This window comes from Grammomys surdaster, unplaced genomic scaffold (assembly GCF_004785775.1).
Source record: "Grammomys surdaster isolate TR1022 unplaced genomic scaffold, NIH_TR_1.0 125243, whole genome shotgun sequence".
Lineage (NCBI taxonomy): Eukaryota > Metazoa > Chordata > Mammalia > Rodentia > Muridae > Grammomys > Grammomys surdaster.
Window position 1 is genome coordinate 31,823 of NW_021620131.1, and position 8,971 is coordinate 40,793.

Here is an 8,971-nt window from a genome sequence, read left to right on the forward strand (position 1 = left end):
CTTCCTTCCTTCCTTCCTTCCTTCCTTCCTTCCTTCCTTCCTTCCTTTCTTTCTTTCTTTCTTTCTTTCTTTCTTTCTTTCTTTCTTTCTTTCTTTTTGCTTGCGAGGCTTTTAATGACTGCTTATATTCCATTAGGGGTTATTGAACTGTTCAGAGAGTTTACCTGATCTTGATTTAACTTTGGTAGGTGGTATCTGTCTAGAAAATCATCTGTTTTGTTTAGATTTTCCAGTTTTGTGTAGTGCAGGTTTTAGACATAAGACCTAATAATTTTTTTGAATTTCCTTAGTTTCTGTTGTTCTGTTTCTCTTTTCATTTCTGATTTTGTTACTTTGGATATGTCTCTGTCTCTTTTGGTTAGTTTGGCTAAGGATGTGTTAATCTTGTTGATTTTCTCAAAGAGACATCTCTTGGTTTTGTTAATTCTTTGAATTGTTCTCTTAGTTTCAGGTATGGTGTTAAGTTGCTAACAAGAGATGACTCCAATTTTTGTATGAAGGCACTTGGTGCTATGAGTTTTCCTCTTTGCATTGGTTTCATTGTGTCTCATAAGTTTTGGTATGTTCTGCCTTAATTTTCATGGAATTCTACAAAGTTATCCTCCCTCCCTCCCTCCCTCCCTCCCTCCCTCCCTCCCTCCCTCCCTCCCTCCCTCCCTCCCTCTTCCTTCCTTCCTTCCTTCCTTCCTTCCTTCCTTCCTTCCTTCCTTCTTTTATTTGTTTGTTCATTTGTTCATTCTTCCCTGACCAAATGATCATTGAATAGAGACTTGTTCAGTTTCCATGAGTATGGTGGTTTTGTTGTTTCTGTTTTTCCTGAAGTCCAGTCATAATCTATGGTGATCTGATAGAGTGCCTGGCGTTATTTCAATATTCTTGTATCATTTGAGAATTGTTTTATGTTCAATTATATGGTCAGTCATGGAGAAGGTTCCATGAGATGCTGTGAAGAAGGTTTTTTGTTTGAAAGGTTCTGTAGGCATCTGTTCAACCCATGTGGCTCATAACAGCTGTTAGTTTAATTGTTTCTTTGTTAAGTTTCTGTTTCAATGAACTGTCCATTGGTGAGAGTGGGGTGTTGAAGTCCCCCATTATTATTGTGTGGGGTTCAATGTGCAATTTGAGGTAGTAAAGTTTCTTTTATGAATGTAGGTGCTTTTGTATTTGGGACATAGATGTTCAAAACTGAGACTTCATTCTGGCAGATTTATCCTTTGATGAGTCTGGGGTGTCCTTCCCCATCTCTTTTGATTACTTTTAGTTAAAAGTCTATTTTATTAGCTATTAGAATGAGTGCTCCAGCTTGTTTCTTGTGTCTATTTGCTTGGAAAAATCTTTTTTTTTCAGGCCTGAGCTAGTGTTTATCTTTGTTGCCTCTGAGCTAGTGTCTATCTTTGTTGCTATGTTTTTTGTTTGTGCAGTAAAATGATGAATCCTGTTTACATATCCAGTTTGCTAATCTGTGTCTTTTTATTGGTAAATTGAATCAATTGATGCTGAGAAGTATTAAGACCAATGATTGTTATTTCCCATTTTGTTTTGTATTGTTTTTTTTTTTATTTTTGGGTTTTTTTCTTTTTGTTTGCTTTTGGTGTTGGAGGTAGCATCTTGTTTGTGCCTCTCTTCTTTTGTTTTTGTCTTTGCTGTGAGATGATTAATTTTGTGTGTTTCTTTGGGTGTAATTATCCTCCTTTTGTTTTAATTTTCCTTCTAGTATCCTCTCTAGGGTTGGATTCATAGTAAGATATTGCTTAAATTTACTTTGTCATGAAATATCATGGTTTCTGGATCTATGGTGATTGAGAATCTTGCTGGGTATGTAGTTTGGGCTGACATTTGTGGTGTCTTAGGGTCTGCAAGACATCTGTCCAGGATCTTCTGGCTTTTACAGTCTCTCTTCTGAAGGCAGGTATAATTTTGACAGGTGTGCCTTTATGTGTTACTTGACCTTTTACCCTTGCAACTTTAATAGTCTTTCTTTGTTGTTTATATATAGTATTTTGATTATTATGTGGGGGGGAGGATTTTCTTTTCTTATATGTCCAATATATTTGTTGTTCTGTAAGCTTCTTGTAAGTTTATAGTCGTCTCTTTCTTTAGGTTAGGGAATTTTATCCTATGATTTTGCTGAAGATGTTTTCTGGACCTTTGAATTGGAAATCCTCACCTTGTTCTTTTCCTATTATTCTTGGGTTTGGTCTTTTCATAGTGCCCCAAATATCTTTGATGCTTTTGGCTATTAACATTTAGATTTGGCATTTTGTTTGACCAATGTAGCAATTTCTTCTATGGTGTCTTCTATGCCTGAGATTTTCTCTTCCATCTTCTGTATTCTGTTAGTGATACCTATGTCTGTAGTTCTTGTTCTCTTTCCCAGGTTTTCTATCTCCAGGGTTGCCTCTATTTGTGCTTTTCTTATTCCTTTTATTTCAATTTTCAGATCTTGGGGTTTTTTTTTTGTTTCCTTCATATGTTTGATTATATTTTCTTATATTTCTTTAAGGTCTGTTTGAGTGTTTTCTTTTCTTTCTTTAAGTGAGTTATTAATATACCCTTTAAAAGCCTCTATCATCTTCATGAAATAGGATTTAATGTCACAATCTTTCTCTTCAGGTGTGTTAGGATATCCAGGGCTTGCTGTAGGTGGAGAGTTGTGTTCTGATGGTGCCATGATGCATTGGCTTCTGTTGGTTATGTTCTTGTGCTTTCCCTTTGCCATCTGGTTGTTTCTGGTGTTGGCTGGCCTGGGTGTCCTATTTTGGAGTAGTGCTCCTGGGAGGCAGGTGGAGCTGTGGGATGGGGTTGGTGTGCTGATCTGCGACTGGTGAAAGTGAGTTTTTAATAAATTTCTGCATCATGGGCTGGAGAGATTATTTAGTAATTAAGAACACTGTCTGATACTGCAGATGGCACACTTTGATTCCCTTTATCCAAATTGGGGCTCACAGCCTTATAATATCAAAAGATGATTGGAGTCACTTATGAGTTTAATTGCTTCCTTTACTGATATCTAAAAGTTATCTTTTTAACTTTTTGGAGAATCTGAAAAAGATAAGCACAATAATATCAATAAAAATTTTTATGTTGTTGTGTGGTTAGTTTTAGCTTAAGGTATTATCACCTTTCTTTCTTTGCAACCAAAAATTAAAAATCTGACTGTATACTCTTTCAGTCTGTGAATCATCTGTTTATACCATGTATTTATAGATGTCCATTGAAGGCAGACTGTGTGCAGACAAGAGCACCGAGGTCATCTTAAGTGGTAGTTAATTTGCTCTAAATTCCCCAGTGGGTGCTTGTGTGCTTCTTGCCGCCCATCCAAATGTTTTGGATCTGTGAATGAAAGATGTAAACATACAACTTTATTTTTAATATGCCCTAAGCAGCTCAATGGCTGTGCCATTCCCCAATTCAATGTGGCTAACACACACTTTCCTCTGATATTCCTGAGTTATCATTTACTAAATCTGTATTTTATTTTTGCTGCTCTGGACCCTACTGGGCAGCCCTCTGGGGATTACTTTGTCCCTGTACCTACATGTCTACTATATCTCCATCCTGCTCCTTTCTGGTGTGGTCCATCTCCTGCACCCTCATCATGGAGGAATCCCCTCTTCCTACTTCCTCAGTCGCTTTTCAGGAACCTTAAAATCCCATCTCTGTCTCCATGTCAAGCCATTGGCCATTGGTAACTATATTGACCAGTCAGAACCCAAGTGGGGACAGACTTCCTTTAGTCCTACGTACAGGGCACTGCAAAGAGGTTTTTGGATAACATAATTTGCATGAGAGCACAAGCCACTACATTTCCCCATTTTTGTCCATTAAAAAGCCTTTTCTTTCAAATATTCACTGAACAATATTATAACAGTTATGTAAACTATAAGGTATGATATATGCTAATAGTATCCAGCCCATCAGTTTTGTCAATTTAGATACATTATTGTAATCATCTATGCTAACTTAAAGAGTCTAGAGTTCTACACCTGAATTATGTTTTGATTTTAACTTACCTTCTGAAAACTATCCTTTCAAACCTAGGTCTTCCTTAATGCTAAACAATTTACATTAGATTATGAAATTATAACTAGCCTTGAACATCATCAGAGATTATTACCTGATTATGTAGGAATCACAAGGATCTAGCTTCCAAAATTATACAATTTCAAGAGACAGCTGGATGCCTGGAGAGTCCCTTAATTTCTTAGAATGTTGGAACATCTGTCTTCAACCTTCTGTCCTAGAACCATATGGTAGACCTTATGTGAAACAGGAAATATAAAGGACTGACTAGCTTACTCTGTCTTGTTAGAGCTAAGCTGTTGCCTATCTTGCATGTGTGGCCTTTCCTGGAACATATTCTTTTTCAGCAGATGAATTAGGGCAATTCTTGCCCAGTGGCTACTTTGCCACAATAAGCAACTCCACCTGAAAGTAATGATATTCAATATCTTCTTTGAATTGTGTAGAGGGTACTGTCAGGAGCAAAGATGTGTCATAGTCAAATGATTTTTAGTAATGAAATAACACTAAATGTCATATTATGTGTATTCTGATGTTTTTGAAGACTGTCTACATATAGTTTATCTGAACTGTTAAACCTTAAGTACTCTTAGCTATTTCTATTTGAATATTATTGGAAACATTTTATTATAATTAAATCAAAATTTAAAATAACCATAAATTTACTATCTGGCCCTTAACTTGCATAACTTGGTTATCCTAAACAGTTTGTAATAGCGACTATAAAAAGACTGGTTCAAGGCCTTGACTCTTAAATAAGTTACATAGTTATAATGCCTAAGAGTAACAAAATTAATTCAAAATTTTATATTAATATAGAAAGACTTATACCAATGAAATCCTTAAATCTGTGTCAATGTATAAGTTCTGAACCAATGTAAGAAATAATAAATTTTTATAATTATAAAATTATAGCAATTTCATATCAATTATAAAGATTTCTATGTAAGACTATGGCTATACAATACTTTGTTCAAGAATAAATTTAACATTCTATTCAATATGTTTCTTCCCTGTTCAAAATTATGACCATTTCCAAAATTTCCCTTAAAATGACAATGTATCTATAATTTATAAAATAACCATAACCAGATCCCCAAACCATGGGATTGAGATGATGACTCTCCATAACTCCACAGAATCTTGCTGAATAGAAGTTACAAAAATTTTTTAAAGGGGTGGGAATGGTTAGGAAAATTAGAAAAATTGGTTAGACTTTAGAGATCTAGCTTTAGCATCTGTTATCCAGTCTCTGTATGTTTAGAAGGCTCAGGATTTGACTCAAGTTCTGACTGGATCAGTCTGAAAGGCTGAATGAATCTAGTCCATTGAGAATCAGCAGCTATTCTTGAAGCTGTTTTGGAAGGCAGATAACTGGAACAACAGGTTATTCTAGTGTTCCTGTAGATGAATCTTGGCAGAGCTGTACATTCTGTAATATATGAATCTTACAACCATTTTTTAGTACTATTAAGATATTTATATGGATTATGTAAAGTGCACAGGTAAGTTAAGGATGAATTTTTTGTTCCTTGTTTGAGCAGGTGAAGAAAGACTTTTCTTCTTTCCTATTAACACAAATACAGAGCCTCTCTCCCTCAATAGCATGTCCTTGTTTCAATAGCCTGAAATCATCAAAGGTAGATATTGAATCAATTTAGAAGCTTGACCTCTCTTCCAGAAGATTTTTAACAACATAACTATATGCATTTTGATAATTAAACCATTCAAAGGAACTAAAGCAACCTAAACAAATATTATTATCTGTTGAGACAGTGTTTCTAACTATCTCCTGCCTTGTTCTTACATGAGATCAAGGCCTAAGCTTCTACTGTTTATCTGAGATAAGGTTATTCCTCCTATCACCTTCTCTTGGCCAGCAATTTAAGATCAAAAATCTCAATTATTCATTTATCTATGTATAGTTAAATTCTCCCTTCTATGCAGATTAATATCTTTCTCATTATATAACTTGAATTAACATCCTTTCCTATGTATTTACTGAATTTACCTTCAATTAAATTCCATTCTACATTTCTTTTTTTATTGGTTCTTTTTTTGTTTTGTTTTGTTTGTTTGTTTTTGTTTGTTTTCACCAGCCAGTCATTTATTGTAGAGGTCAACACACATGTTCTGAGGAACACATTGAAATGATTCAGTTGATGGGTCATAAATACATGATAAACTTTTACTAGTATATTTTTACTTGGTTTGCTAAGGAAAATAAAGATTATTCCAAAAGTATAAATTATGAGGAAAAATGCTAATAATACCTCAATAAAATGACAGTATTAAAGACCATTAGTTTTAATGTGTCAATCAACACCACACATTTCTAATAAGCAAGACAACCCACCCAAGTCTAAGGCAGCAGACGTTAGCAGGAGAATGTGAAGCCACCTGCTGTAGAGAGTGTGGCCAATGAGGAATTATGAAGACAGAGACTGCTGCTGTAGGACGCCGGTGAGGACGTCCATTGGTCTTTGTGGAAGTCAAGATGGTGTGATAAACACTTCTACCCAGGTGCCCCTCTCATCTGCTCTCTAGGTTCCATGAGCTCTGGCTCTTCTTCCTCAGGTTGGAGAAATGAGGGAGTGCCTTGGAGTTTGGCCTCCAGTGGGGTGCTCACAACACCCGGAGGAGGTCAAGAGAAATCCTAGATCGGGGAATGTCAACGCTGAGGACTTTCACCTCCACTTTTTCTCCAGGGCCCAGGCCTAGGCTCCTTCTCCTCTTTGTTTTGGATAACTTTGCTTCTGTTATGAACTGGATAGGAATCAGCCCTGCCTTCCCCACTCCTATATTCATGAAAACTCGAAACAGAGTGGCACTCTCCACTTTGCCTGTAAGAACTGTCCCAACCTGCAGATCTTCCAGACAAACTATGCTTCTCTTGAAGTCAGGCTTATCAAAATCTGTTCGGATATCAAAGGTTTTGGGCTTGCTCAGACCATGTATGATGACCTGTAGGGTGTGTGCAGTCGTCTGTAATCTTTCAGCAGTTTTCTCTATGCCTTCTTTTGCGAGAGATAAATTTATTTTCTGTTGCATTTCAAGCTTTCGAATCTCACACAGTGTCCCCCCAGTGAATGACAAAAACTTGGCTGCTATGTCATAGGATTCCATGTGGATGCAAGTCTGGTCCAGTGAGTTTGGTACAAAGGTGATGTCTGCTTTCTTCTTCTTTTTGCCCAGCTTCTCATTTGTGACCATGGCAGCTTCCTGGCTCTGGTCTGAAGAGTCAATGTGCTGACTACTGCAGAAAGTCCAGATGTAATCCTGGTTGATTCTGATGAAGGCAGCACACAGCTGGAAAGATTTTAGACCAAGCCCTATTACCTTCTTCACCTGTTCTTGGTTGCTGAAAGGCCCATTTTTCTCTCACCACGCAATAATATTTTTGATTCTACTGGCATTGAGTCCTGCAATATGCTTTAACAAAACCTCAGAACAGATGTTAATATCCACTCCCACAAAGTTGACACATTCTTCTACAACACTGTCCAGTGTTGCCTTGAGTAATGTCTGGGATACATCGTGCTGATACATTCCAACTCCAATGTGCTTCGGGTCAAATTTCATTAGCTCAGCTAATGGATCTTGAATATGCCTTGTTATGGAAACTGCACTTCTCAAGTTAGGGTCTAGCCCCAGCATCTCCTTGTTAGCTTCGGGGCTGACACTGTAGATAGAGGCCCCAGCTTCACTGACGATGCAGTAAACAACATCCCGTGGTGCAAAGTAATTTTTCATTATCAGGTCAGCAAAGTAAGCTTCAGTTTCCTGGCAGGCAGTTCCATTTCCGATCACCACTGTGCTGCAGTAGTAGGAGAAATGATGGCTAGTTTGCATCCATGTTTGTAGCCAGGATTTACTCCCATCAGGGTGCGGCCTGGTACAGGACTTGTTAAAAGAAGTTGGCGGAGATTCTGTCCAAACATCATTACTGATTGCTTCTCTGCATCTGATGTCAGTTTGGCTCTGAATTCTCTACAGAGGAGAGGAACAATGAGGCGTTTAAAGGAGTCATCCAGTGAATTATGTAAGATCTTCATTAACTCTGGCCGTGTGAAGCCATGTGGTCTCCACCTGTTTTGTATACACCACTGACAGAATTCATTCTTCACTCCATCAGCAATAGCAATGTTGACCTTGACTGTCAATATCTTCAAATTCTCTCCTCAGTTAATGGCCAGAATCTGGTGATGGTGGATGTTTCTTATGTTGCAAGAAAATTCTGGTAAAGCTGAAACTTATCAACTTCTTTCTCATTTACTTTTTTTCGAGGATACTTTTGCAAGAGATGACAAATGTATCTATGTTTACACCTTTAAGCTCAGCACAGGGAAACTTAGTGAGTTTGAGGACAGCATGGTCTACATAGTAAGTTCCAGGGCTGCTAGGGCTATATAGAGAAATCATGTCTCAAAACGAGCAATCATACTAGCATATACCCTGAAGATCAATTTATGTATCAACATAAACCATCCAAAATGCCTGACTTCAGGTAGCATCTACCTACACAGAAGGCTGAAATAATTGATGGTAATCAGACCCAACATATGCAACTGTGCACTCACAGTCAACTTAAAGTTTAAAAGAACGGGTAAAAGGGAGTGAATACCAGGAAAATTCATAAAACTGGTTCAGTGTTTAGTTAGACAGCTCAGTTGTTAAAGACTAGGCTCATGACCAAAAAGACAAAACTGGCAGAAGAAAGGAAAGGAAAGGGAAGAGGAAGGGGGAAGGGGGAAGAAGGGGAAAGGGAAAAAAAGGGGGAAGGGGAAGAAGGGAGAAGGGGGAAGGGGGAAGAAGGGAGAAGGGAGGAGAGGAGGGAAGGAGAAAGGAGGAGGAAGGGAGAAGGGGGAAGTAGGAAGAAGGAGGGAGAAGGGGGAAGAAGGAAGAAGAAGAGAGAAGAAGGAAGAAGAAGGGGGAAGAAGAAGGGGGA

At 37.7% G+C, this 8,971-nt stretch overlaps 1 pseudogene; it reads right to left on the reverse strand.

Moving 5' to 3' along the window:
- Positions 1–6,648: 6,648 nt before the first annotated feature.
- The window catches only part of LOC114637285, a 14,569-nt pseudogene continuing 12,246 nt past the window's right edge, over positions 6,649–8,971 (reverse strand).